The sequence below is a fragment of the Fukomys damarensis genome, unplaced genomic scaffold (assembly GCF_012274545.1).
Source record: "Fukomys damarensis isolate Sample0158 unplaced genomic scaffold, DMR_v1.0_HiC HiC_scaffold_35, whole genome shotgun sequence".
Lineage (NCBI taxonomy): Eukaryota > Metazoa > Chordata > Mammalia > Rodentia > Bathyergidae > Fukomys > Fukomys damarensis.
Genome location: NW_022900947.1, coordinates 1,117,193 through 1,130,527, shown reverse-complemented (window position 1 = coordinate 1,130,527; position 13,335 = coordinate 1,117,193). Strand labels below are relative to the sequence as shown.

At 46.0% G+C, this 13,335-nt stretch overlaps 1 protein-coding gene across 1 annotated transcript in view; it reads right to left on the bottom strand.

Annotated features, from left to right (window-relative positions):
- The window catches only part of Nsd2 (nuclear receptor binding SET domain protein 2), a 74,291-nt gene that overhangs the window by 56,414 nt on the left and 4,542 nt on the right, over positions 1–13,335 (bottom strand). The window lies entirely within an intron of this gene.

The window sequence follows — 13,335 nt, the reverse complement described above, 5'->3', positions numbered from 1 at the left end:
TTTAAAAAAAAAAAAAAAAAAAAAAAAAATCAGGAACTTTATTAATGTTGTTACCACATTAATAGAAAAATAGAAGATTTCTGGTAAAGGTGGCTAAGGGTAGCTATCATACCTAATTCAAAACAAGAAAGGAAGCCCCCAGCTCTAGAAATAAAAAATAAAGATGGAACCACAGCCCAAGCCTTCTGGGGTGCAGGCTATCCACAGTGGATAGAATACAAAAAAGAACCCCAGGCAGGCACCTCTTTGAGCCTGACAGGCTCTCTGCAGAGCCTACAGCGGCTCAAGAGTCACAGGGACACTGGCTGCAGTGCTCAGACACAGAGCTGCGCCCTGACTGCAGCTTATGAAGTAACCTCTCAGCCCACGTGCTGGGACAGCAAACTGGCCTCCAGTTCTTCTGAACATGAAGGAGAACAAAAAGGTTCCCAGGCAGGCACTCACTGGGGCAGTGAACCTCACTGAACTCCACACAATGGCTGCCGAGGAACAGCAGGAGCCTCAGGGAGTGGAATCACCTGGGAATCTGAACCCCACACCCTGGCATCAGAAGACTGTGACTCCAAAACCCCAGGCAAGGACTGATGTCAAGACCAGCCCCCAAGGGGTGGTGCCCATTGCCCTACCAGGCAACACAAATACTGCTCCCAGGAGCCCCTGGGACCTCCCTGCCGAGAGAAGCTGGGCCTGGCAACATAGCCCTCGCCTGCTTACAGGGGTTCCCAGGAGCCAGGTCCAGGGTACCATGGAAGACCTTCTGCAGAATAGGAACAGGAAATTACTGTTTTCATAACTTCAGACTCAGAAAAAACAGGCACTGAAATAAACTCAGTTGTTGAACTGAGTGTAGCATACTAGACATAGCTAAAAATGTAGTAAGATAAATCTGAGTAAATCACCAAGAAAAAGCTGATAAGGAGATGAAAAATATTTAAGTGGGACTAAGAGACATAACATTCATGTTTCATTCTCTCAAATGATTAGAATGCCCACTGTGTACCAGACATTACACTGTAGGTACCAGGGTTACAGCACTGGACAAAAACACCAATCCAAAAGAAAGCAGGGTCTTGAGGGGATACGAACACATCTATGTTCATAACAATGTTATCCAAAATAGACAAAAGATGAATCCACCAGCAAAATATGGTCTATTCATTCAATGAAATGTTACTCATCCCTCAAAGGAAGTCCTGACACATAGCTGGGTAAACCTTAAGGGCACTGTACTGAATGAAAGAAGCCAGAAACAAAAGGACAAATACAGCTAAGTGTAGAGGTACTACCTGAAATTCTAGCCCTTGGGGAAGCTGTGGCTGGGAAGATCTCAAATTAGGCAATTAGGCACAGAAGGAGCAATTTAGCAACTGTCTCAAAATCTAAAAAAAAAAAAAAAAAAAAAAAAAAAACCCAAAAAAAAAGTCAAAAAAAAAAAAAAAAAAAAAAAAAAAAAAAAAAACCCTGAAAAATAGGTGAGCATGTAGCTCTGGCTGGGTTCAGTCTTCAGTGTGAATGGGAGGGAAGGAGGGACAGAAAGGAAGGAAGGCAGGAGGGAGGGAGGGAAAAGGAGGGAACAGAGGAAAGAAGGGAAGAAAGGAGGAAGGAGGACTGGGGATTTAGGTCCGTGGTTGGCTCCGCTGCGCAAGGACCTCAGTTTGATCCCCAGTACCAAAAAAAAAAAAGGAGGAAAGCAGGCAAATACTGCCTCATTCCACTTACTTGAGGAATCCAGTGGTGAAAATCACAGAAAGAGAAAGTACAACGGTTGTTGCTGGGAGCTGGTGCTTAACAGAGAAAGCTTTCCTTTGGGCTTGCGAAAGTGATAGAGACAGGCAGTGGTGGCGGATGCAGACGGCGTCAATGTGCCTAACCCCACAGAAGTGTGTAATTTTTTTTTTTTTTTTTTTTTTGGCTCAGCAGTGCTGAGGAAGGAGCCTAGTGCCTCATCCATGCTAGGCAAGTACTTGTCGCTGAGCCTCAGCACCAGGCCCATGTGACACTTTAACATGTCGCCACCATGCTCCTCCCCTAGTGGTGAAGGGAACAGTCTACTTCCAAGGGACTTACATTCCAAAGGTGTTCTAGGAGATGAAACCAGAGAGCACAGGAAAGGGGATTTTCAAAAGGATGACAACTGGGCCAGGGTTGAGCTCAGTGGTTGCACCACCCGCCTTGCAAGCACAAGAATTTGTTTCCAGATTAAAAGAGCTCCTTGCGCTCTGAGCAAGACAATAAAAACAAACCAACACCTAACCCATAGTGCTGCAACCACAGAGCACAAAAGGCAAGAGAAAGGAAAATCTTAAAACCCATGTACCTATCCCAGCACTACCCAAGTAACTGCCCACACTCAGCAAGAGTGACAGTAACCAGACCCCAGCTCAGCCTCAGCAGCGGTGGTCTCCTTACCATGCTGAGGGAAAAGGGAAAATGACTCCTCCTCAAACCTCAGGCCCAGCTTTCCTATCACCCATCATGAAGCACTGGAAGACCCATCTCAAAATGAAAGCATACAGGTGAGGGAATTGGCAATTACAAAAAATTTGTAGAAAACTGTATAATTTTTATATGGAAAAAGAATAAGAGGCTTCCTTCTCCACACTTATCTTCATTCCTTCTAAGAATTCCTATTTAAATGACAATAAAGACATTTTAAAAAGTGCAAACCTAGAAAGACAAACACAAGGGATAAGTTACAGTTGTCCAACCTGGTTCTACATGTGGCTCAGTGGTGCTTCCCTCCACGTGTGAGGCCCTGGGTTCTAGCCTTGGCACTGCGCGCGTGCGCACACACACACAGATATCCCTACCCTTATACTGTCCCCTTCTCTTACTGTCTAAAATTACAGACATTCTTCTACATTCTTGTCATCATTTTTAGATTCCGCATATTAGAGAGAATCTACACAGTATTTGTCTAAGTCTGGCTTACTTCACTCAACATCCACCCATTTTTCTGCAAAAGATGGAAATTTCATTCTTTTTCCGGCTGGCTAATCCTCCATGTGTGGATGTATTTTCCTCATCCAATCACCTGCTGGTGAGCAGCGAGGCAGGCTGCACTGGGCCACACTAAACAGTGTCCCCAGTTTGCTACCTTTAACTGCTTCAGGTGTATTCTGAGGGGGGCACAGTTGGGTCAGATGGTGGCTCTGTTTAGTTTCTGAGAAGCCTCCTGATTTCTCCACAGTGTCTGTACTAATTTACATTTTCACCAGTAAGGGTTCCTTTTCCCCTGTAACCTTGCCAGCACTGGGGGGGGGGGGGCAGTTATTCACTGGGGTGAAATTCTCAATGTTATTTTGAACTTTTTTCATCAACTTATTGGCCAGAAGATGACTGTTTTTAAAGTGTGTTTAGGAATTCCACAACGAATCACTTCAACTTCACAGACTATGTACCATATGAATGTCTGTGTTAAGTGTCTGGGGGTGCTGAGCAGCCCTACTGGACCACTTGGAGCAGGGACACTGCCGCAAAGGGAAATGGACCTGGGCAGCAGCGGCCACTGCTCACAAAAGCTATGGAACACCAGGCCCTGTTCCAGGGTTAAAACAGAGTAATAAATAAACAAAATGCCTCTCATGTTTTGGAGCTTATGCTCTAGGCAAGAGAAAGAGAAATTAAGAAATATAGATGTGACATATCAGGGACAGAGGGCAGGAAGTGGAGGGTAGGAAAATCACCCTTCCCACTGGGGGTGCTCACCCTTGGCTGTCAGCCACAGCCCGCCTGGTCACTCTGTGACTCCAAGTATGGCATCACCTTGGAAGGTATCAACACCGGGAAAGGGGGAGGCCCACAGGACAGTTCCGAGGCAGATGGTGACAGGGACCGAGCACCAAGCCCTCCTCAGGCAGCTGAAGACAGATTTCAATGAAAATCCACACTTGCAAAGCATGATTTGCACTTACCTAAGCTTTCCTCATTCTCTAACATCTCACGCCACAACAACGAGACGCATTCTGGTACAGCTGTGACTGAAAGGCAGCAGAACCTCTGCTCTGTTAGACAAGTCACCATCGAGGGAATGGAGCAGGGTGTACAGAACAAGGTGCCAGGCTTTGACCACTGTTACTCTGACATTTTGTCCTAAGTTTATCATATTAAGCTTAGGATTAACTCACAGCACATCTGATTCTCCTGCAAAAACACACCTACAGAAGAACTGTGTGACTGACCTGTTTCCCTTTTTGTTTGGCCTCCAAAGTTGAGAGCATTCAGGTTTGCTTCCCTCCCTCAGACCCATCTTCACCTTGGATGGTACATAAGCTAAAGCACTCCTTGCTCCCAATTACTGGGTTTTCCCCCATTTTACTCTATGTATTCATTTTTTGAGACAGGGTCTCACTATGTAGGTCAGGCTGCTCTTGAACTCACTATGTAGCCCAGGCTGGCCTTGACTTCATGGCAATTCTCCTGCCTCAGTGTCCCAAGTGCTGGACTACAGGCATACGCCACCATGCCGGGCTTACTATATTTATTCTTAATGCAGTATGTCAACTCCTTGAGGTCCTCATGCACTGCTAGTAGGGACATAAAACTGTGCAGTTACTGTGACAAAGAATCTAATGGCTCCTCAGTTAACCAGAGTAGCCATGTGTACTAGGACAGCAGAAACTTTATGTGCATACAGACTTACACAGGGACATCTGTAGTGGGGTTACTCCTGACAGCAGAAACCACCCAAATGTTTACCAAGTGAGAAATGGATAATACACAGGTGATCTATCCATGCAAAGGGTATTACACATAGGGAAGAGTGAGGCACTGATTTATGTTGTAAAGGAAGTCAGACACAGTAACACATAATCCCATTTATATGAAACATCCAAAACAGGCAAATCCATAGAGTTAAAAAGTAGAGCAGTTGCCAGGGAAGAGGGGGAAGAGGATGGGAAGTGACTGTGTGGTGACAGAGGGTTTCTTATTGGTATGATGAAAATGTTTAGGAATTAGGTAGTGGTAATGGTTGCACAACACTGAATATACTAAAAACCACTGAACTGTAACCATAAAATAGTTTATAAATGACGAACTTTATCTCAAAAAAGAAAGGGGGGCAGGAGTTGGGGATGCAGCTCAATGGTGAGCACTTGCCTAGCATGCGTGAGGCCCTGGGATGGATCTCTAGCTCCATCAAAAAAGGCAAATCTTTTGTTGAATGAGAAAGGTACTAAACATTAAGCTGCACTGGTTACCCAGCTGTAAAATGTTTTCCTATTTTCAGTTGAACCACACTTTGTTCTGTGGGATTTTGTTTTTGTTTTCTGCAGCACTGAAACATGTGCTCTACCACCGAAACACTCCAGCTCACTCAGCAGGGAGATTTTTTAAAACATATTTTAACTTGAGGCATGTAAATGTATACTGAAAAGTTCTTATTTAGACCTTTAAAGGAATACTATGAAAATGTAAAAATATTTCCAAAGTAATTAAAAATTACAGCACTCTTCATAATAGCATTTGTAATTGATGAGACAAAACAAAAAACAAAAAACAAAAAAAAAACAGCCAGATACTATGTGTCCCCTACAGGCTTGCCAAGAAGAGGAGAAAAAAAGATGGGAAGAAGCCACCAGATGTGCTGGCCCAACCCTGTAATCCTTGCACTCTGGGAAGCTGAAGTAGAATGATCATGACTTCAAGCCCAGTCTTGGCAATTTGGCAACTTAACAAGACCCTGTTTCAAAGTTAAAAAAAAAAAAAGAAGATCTGGGGATATAGCTCAGTGTGAGAATCCTGAGTTCAACCCCCAGTACCACAAAAGAAAAAAAAAAGACAGGAAGAAGGGCTATAAGGAAAGAGAGAAGGAAAATATGTCTGGAAAGATGGATGGAGAGGCCGGAAAGTGGATAAGGTGAAGAGGAAATGAAAAGGGAAGGAAAAGGGAAATACAAGAGAGAAAAGGGAAATAGAAAGATATGTCAATAAAACATCCACATAATAGGAGTTCCAAAAATAAAAAAAAGACAAAAACTTATGAAAGAAATAAGTAAGAATTGTCCCATAAGCAAAATGACCCATCAGGGTGAATGCAAACAGGCCCCTGTGGCCTCCAGAGAGGATATTCAGATTGCAGGCCACAGGTAAGAATTCCAAGTCTGAAGAGCACTACATTTCTTAAAGGAGAATACATGCATGGGATGCTCAAAAATAATGAAGCAATGCCTTCAAACTTTTGAGGAAAAAATTATTTCCAACCTAAACGATACACCTAGTTAACACAGCATGCAAGGTTTCAAAAGATGCTGCTTCCCACACTTTAAGACAGCTACCAGGTGTGTCACCAGAGGGGTGGATGAGCAAACCCAGGAGCACAAGTTCAGCCTCAGAAGACAGCACCAACAGGGGATTCAGGTGAGGAAGGAAAACAGGGAATGGTGAGCAAGAGAAAAAAAACGAGCTGGGTGTGGTAACACCCATACGAGCACTCTGGGAGGCTGAGGCAGGAGGATCACTGTGAGTTCAAGTCCAGCCTGGGTTACACAGTGAGTTCCAGGTCAGTCTCAACTACATAGTGAGACCCTGTCTCAACCCCCCCCCAAAAAATACATAAATTAAAATAAAATACATTCTTGCCAGGCATGGTAGTTCTTGCCTGTCATCCCACCTACTTAGGAGACTGAGGCAGGAGGATCACAAGTTTATGGCCAGCCGAGGAACTCAGCAAGATGCTATCTCAAAATGTAATAAGGGTTGAGCATGTAGCTCAGTGGTAGAATACTTGCCTCAGAGGGATGAAACTCTGGGTTGAATTTCTAGTAAAATAAACACACTCACACTCACACTCACACACACACCCCTACTTTTAATGGGCCGTTGAGAAAGATTTCCCTTTTCTCAGAAGTTTATCAATTTACGGTGATGACCAGGACACTCGCTACAAAGTGGAGAAGACGTACTCTATTTGTCCTAGCATTATTTCCTCCAAACCAGCCGGCAGCCCTCAGTACCACTGCCCTGATCTGCAGCAGGGCCTGAAAGGGCACTGGCTGCCTGACATCTGCGCTTCAATGATTCAGTCACATTCCCTGAGGTCCCTACAACAGCCGAGGACAGACTTACACCTGAAAAAATATCCCTGAGCACAGCTTCCCAAGGCAGACAATGAACAAATAAGAATCACCCATTTGTTTCTAAAGAGCTATATGGGGTTGAATTTTAAAGAGATACTTTCTTTTTGCAGATTTCAGAACAAAAAAGAACCCAGGCCAGGGATTTGGCTCAGTGGTTCCACCGCCTGCCTCACTAGCACAAGGGCCCGAGTTCAATCCCAGGTAAAAAAAAAAAAAAAAAAAGAACCCAATAAACTATTAACACGACATATAATCCTAACTTGTCTTCCACAAATAAAGTACACAACTTATTTCAGATAAAGAATGAAAAGGAGAAAACCTATTTCTCCCTGCATCTGCCCCAGCATCTCATCCTGTGAGACCACACTGTGGTACTCTTGTACTACTGAGTGTCACGCTTCTGTCCCATCTGAGGAAGAGTAAGTTGCCTCGAGTCAGATGAGCTTCTCCCAGCTTTCGCAGTGTCTGAGCCTCCACCACAAGCTACATAGGAGCAGCAGGGACAAACAGAAAAGGACTGCCATAGGACCCACCACACAGGCCCAGCAGTGCTCAGCAATGCCCAGGCCACACCAGCACTGACAGTTCTGATGGCCCACATCCCTCCCACCACTGTCCAGTCCTGGGTGTTGACCTGGCCACCAACCATGGCCCACATGGTTCCTTCGGCTCACACATGCTAAGCTCAACTCTGGGGACCAGACACGAAGAGAGTAAGTGTTGTTCCACCACAGAGCTTCCACTGGGAGGGCAGGCACGGGCAACAAATGGGAAGATTATAGGAAAAATAATCAGCCAAAGAGGATCCGGAGAGCAGAAGGGTACAATTTTAACTGGTAGGGGTCCAATGTAGGCTTCACTGAAAAACTGATACTTGACCAAAGGAAGTCAACAAATTGTTTTTATTTCTTCAGGGGCTTTCTCTTGTTTCTGAGCTTGGAAACTGAAATAAATGTAACTGCTTACAAAAAGAATACTTGGGTGGCACACACCTGTAATCTCATACTCTGAGGCTAAGGCAGGAGGATTTTGAGTTTGATACAGTCTGGATAACAAGAAACTTGGCGAGTTTCTGTTTCAAAATAAAAAAAGAATAGGGATGTGTCTTAGTACAAAGGACCTGGGTTCAATCCCCAGTATCAGGGGGAAAAAAAAAAAAAACTTTATCTGGATAATGGACAGCATTCCCACCCCAGTTCTGGCAGACAAAATCTCAGGGGCAATTACTAACCGCTCTCCCCTACGTTTCTCTCATTATCCCAAACAACACAACCTTCACCCTTGCTCCAGGGCACTTCCCAGCTGAGCTCACCTACTCTACTGCACAGTTTCCAGGCCGGCCAGCCATCAGGTCCAAGGCAAGTCTCCTAAATGGCTTAGCAACAGGAAACTTCCAGATAGCAGCTCTCAACGGGAGAGCATCAGGACCCCACGCAGGGTTTGCTACAACACAGACTGCTGGATCCCACACCTGAGCACAGGACTCGGCGAGTCTAGGGTGGGACCTGAGACTGCATTTCTAACCAGTCCCCAGGTGACTGATGTAGTCAGACTCTGACAACCCTTGAACAAAATGGTACAGAACAGGCCCAAACCTGACCTTGGTTTATCTCAAAGATTCTTTCTTGTTCATGGTACATATCCATCATGTCTACAATGAGAAACAGGAAAATGGGAAAATGATAATGCATATCTCTTAGGACTCCCACTAGAAGTGACATTTCATTTTCCGTTGACCAAAGCAACTCACACAGCTACACCAGATTTCAACCCTACTAATCACGCACAGCCAGGACAATGGGAAGATTCTAACCTGAAGAGAATAACTGCAGACTCCTGAATCCTTCCCCATAAACAATTCAACCTAGAGGACTCTGGGGTACACTTTCCAAGGGACATGAACTCATGGCCCAGCCCAAGCAAGCCCTTTAAGATGAAAATACTGAAAAACATGTCAGGTACCCCACACACAGCCAAGAACCTTGGAAGGCTCACCCTCTGCACCAGCCACACCAGGCTGCTTCTCTCCTATTGTGGGGCCAAGGCACAGGCTCTTCCCTCCTCCTGAATCCCCAACAAACCTCTCTCTACTGAGCACCATCTCCTGCTCCAGCAACAGGAAGGCTCCCCTGATACTGTTTTTTGTTTGTTTGTTTTTTGTACTGGGGATCGAACTCGGGACTTTGTGCTTGCGAGGCAGGCGGCAGAACCTCTGAGCCAAATCCCTGGCTCCCTGATACTGTTACTATAACAACCTCCCTACTAGATAAAACCACATGTCTCCTTCATAAGTCGGTGGCACTGGAAATTCTGAATAAATACAAACATGAACAGAATAGTTAGAACCCACATACATACACCACAGTCAACCAGGCTAGTCCTGATCCAGCCACATACCTATCCCCAGGTGGTCTAGCATCAGTAATACTTCTTGTACCTCTACAAGTTAGGGATTGTTTTTTTAAACATAGAAAAACTACTGTAACGAAGAAAAGAGCCAGTTTCTTAACAAAACATCTCAGTGTTTCAAATTCTTTCTTCCTAGGAGGTGGAGATGGAGGTGGAGATGGGGATGGAACCCAGGGCCTCACGCACGCTAGCCCTGTCACCGGTACTCCCAGACACGCGCACTCCAAACGCTAATCGCCCCACATGCCACAGCAGCACGTACTCACGTCTCCAGACAGACACAGATGCAAACAAGCCCAACGCACTGCCTCAGTCAGTGTGTCTCCAAGCTCACATCATAGGCCCTGCTCTCTCTCCCCGTGGAAGGGAACAGGCTGCTGATTTTGAGGTTTCCCATGTTCTGAGATCTGCAATGGCAACCCTGTGGCACCACGTATCACGTCCCTCTTCCATCTATACTTCCTGTAAATGAAGGCTATTTAACAGGTTTGTCAAAGAGAAGGTCTTTGTCCTCTCACCCTATTCCATCCCCTCCCAGTCTGTAAACTCCAGGGGACCAAGGACATAGGTTCTAGATTATCACTGATCACTGCCACAGGCTGATACCACTCAGTTATCTGTGCAATGAATAAGGAAATGTCAGAGAGAAATACAAAAATGTAACAGTCCACCCTCCACCCATATATAAACAGCTTAAAACTTCCCTGAGCAGGCTGGGAATTTTGCTCAGTGGCATTGCACCTACCTTACAAGCACAAGGTCCTGAGTTCAAGCCTGGTACCACCAAAAAAAAAAAAAAAAAAAATTCCCTGAGAAGCAGAACAGTAGGTTCACAGGGCCCAGGCCAGAGACTAGCCCTGCAAGAGCCCTATCTCCACCACAGAGAGCCTGGTGACTTCCCCCCAGTTACTACAAAGCTTAGGGATCCAGTTTCTTGCTGTGAGGGTGCAGTGAAATGAAGGGAAAAAGACTCAGAGTTCAAGGCTGCATCGCACAGCTCTACACTGATGCACTGACTTCTAATCTTCAGGCCTGAGTAACAAAAAAGCCTCCTGTTTCTAACGTATGTTTGAAAAAAAAAATACAGGAATTCTTTCTTGTTTTTTAAGAGTCTTACTATGTGGACTATAGCTGGCCTTGAACCTGCTATGTAACCCAGGCTAGCCTCCAACTTGTGAGTCTCCTGCCTCAGTCACCCAAGGAGAACTCATGTTCTTTTTTTTTTTTTTTGGTTTTCTGAGACAGGGTCTCACTATGTAGTTGAGACTGACCTGGAACTCACTATGTAGCCCAGGCTGGTCTCGAACTCACAGCGATCCTCCTGCCTCAGCCTCCCAAGTGCTGGGATTACAGGCATGCACCACCATGCCCATCTAAACTCATGTTCTTACATAAAACAAAATCCTTAGCTGAGAGTCACTAGTTCAAGCCCAGTGTGGGCAATTTAACAAGACTCTGTCTCAAAAAACAGAAAACAAAAACCCTTAGGAACCCAGGCATGGTGGCTCATGCCTATAATCCCAGCCCTCGAGAGGATGAGGCAGGAGAACCATCCCAAGTTTGCAAGGAAGTTGGGCTACACAACAAGACCCTGTCTCAAAAATAAAAGTAATTTGGGCCAGGGATTTAGCTCAGTGGTGCCACCGCCTGCCCTGAAAGTGCAAGGTCCCGAGTTTGATCCCCAGTACCTAAAAAATAAACAAATAAAATTAAGAGTCTCATGCTCTACCGACCAAGCTAGCTGGGAAATTGGCAAAAAAATAAAATTTAAAAAATAAAAACTGGGCTAGAGATTTAGCTTTAAAAATAGCTGCATGCTGTCCACATCCAGACCTTGAAGGTAAGTCAAAGGGCTCTCCCTTGAAAAACTCAAAACTTGAAGAAGAGTGGATGGGCCAAAAGCCAGCATGCTCCCTGTCATAATGGGGCCTAGCACTCACTAAGGCAGACAGCCCTGGCCCAAGACAAAGCATATGGTGCCTTAGGCCAGGTCTGCAACACTGGAAATAGCTGCATGCTGTCCACATCCAGACCTTGAAGGTAAGTCAAAGGGCTCTCCCTTGAAAAACTCAAAACTTGAAGAAGAGTGGATGGGCCAAAAGCCAGCATGCTCCCTGTCATAATGGGGCCTAGCACTCACTAAGGCAGACAGCCCTGGCCCAAGACAAAGCATATGGTGCCTTAGGCCAGGTCTGCAACACTGGTAGGAACAGGGAGAGGCTTCCCAGACCCTGAGACATGGGCCAAAGTTTCAGGAAAAATGGAAACACAAATAAAATCACTCAGGAAGCAACAGCACACGCAAAGACCCATAGGACAGAGCCTAACACATCAGAGTGACCAGCAGCATGACAGCAAGATCTTAGAGCAACCGCAAGGGGGCCAAAGAGAACACAAGACAGACAGGCAGGGACCACATGCCATGCTCCAGACCTAGGGCTTCCTCTTCCAGGCATCTGGACTGCCAGGGTGCATCTTAGGCAGCAAGGTGAGATCAGAGCCTGCTTTTGGAAAGAACAAAAGCAGAACAGAAACTAGACCCACCTTCTTTTCCAGTGATTCAGTCAGGTCAAAATGGGTCAAAATGGGCAACCAGGGCCGGGGATTTAGCTCAGCGGTTCGGTGGCCTCCCTTGCAAGCACAAGGACCCGAGTTCAATCCCCGGTACCAAAAAAACAAAATAAAATGGGCAACCATTATCTAACTTTCAAACTATAAATGCTAGAACCCCCATCAACTCTTCCCCACTTTGTCCCCCACCCAGCCCACCTAACCAGAATCAATGCTCTGTTGCATCTGTCCATCTGCTCTTCCCACCCTGACCTCCTGTGTCTTGGTAAGTCATGTTCTCTACCCAGGGGCCTCCTCACCCACCTCTGCCGCCGGCACACAGCCCTCTCTTTTCCAGCCTCACCCCAGGGCACACAGGCACACGACATTACCCTGCCTCACACCAGGTGTGAAACATCCCACACTCCTGATCACACAAAGGGTTCACTCACTCAGTCACTGAATGCCTGTCAGTCCCTCAAGTGTCCTTCTAGGCTCTGGAGATAGACAAGAGCCACAGCCAAAGAAAGTTCCCATCCTCGCAGACATCTCAGACAAGTGTAAGAGAGCTATCATGTGGGCTAAGGCAAAGGGGCTGGCAAGACAGCAGTACAGTATCTTAAACCAGGGTCAGGGCAGGGCCTAAGGCAAACTTCAAGTAAAGACTTAAGGAACTGAGGATCTGTCACACAAGTATCAGGGGAGTACCCAGTCAGAAGAGGTAGCATGTGCATTGGTCTGAGGTCCTGGGGCCTGGGGCCTGGGGCAAGTAAGAAGCCAGCATGGCTGAAAAAAAAAAAATGGAACTGGGCAGCGGCAGGGGTCCAAGTGCTGAAAACATAACTACACTATCTCCCAAGAGAGGCAGAGAACCAGGGCAGCCTTCCAGCACAAGGTGCAAGCTAAGAAAAGGCTCCAGAAATTCACACTAAAAGGAAGCCTAACCCATGCTCACATCAGGGTGGGTGCACACAATATGGGGTGGGGGAGAATAAAAAATATGCAGAGGTGGGAGGGGGTAAGCATGCAGAGACAGGCTGAAAAAGTCAGGATAGGATGAAATAAGAAATACAGCCAGGCTGGGGATTTAGCTCAGTGGTTCCACTGCCTGCCTTGCAAGCGCAAAGACCCAAGTTGGATCCCTGGTACAGAAAAAAAAAAAGAAAAGAAAAAAGAAATACAGCCAGAGGTGGGCGTGGTGGCGCACGCCTGTAATCCCAGCAGTTGGGAGGCTGAGGCAGGAGGATTGTTGTGAGTTCAAGACTAGCCTGGGCTACATAGTGAATTCCAGGTGTCT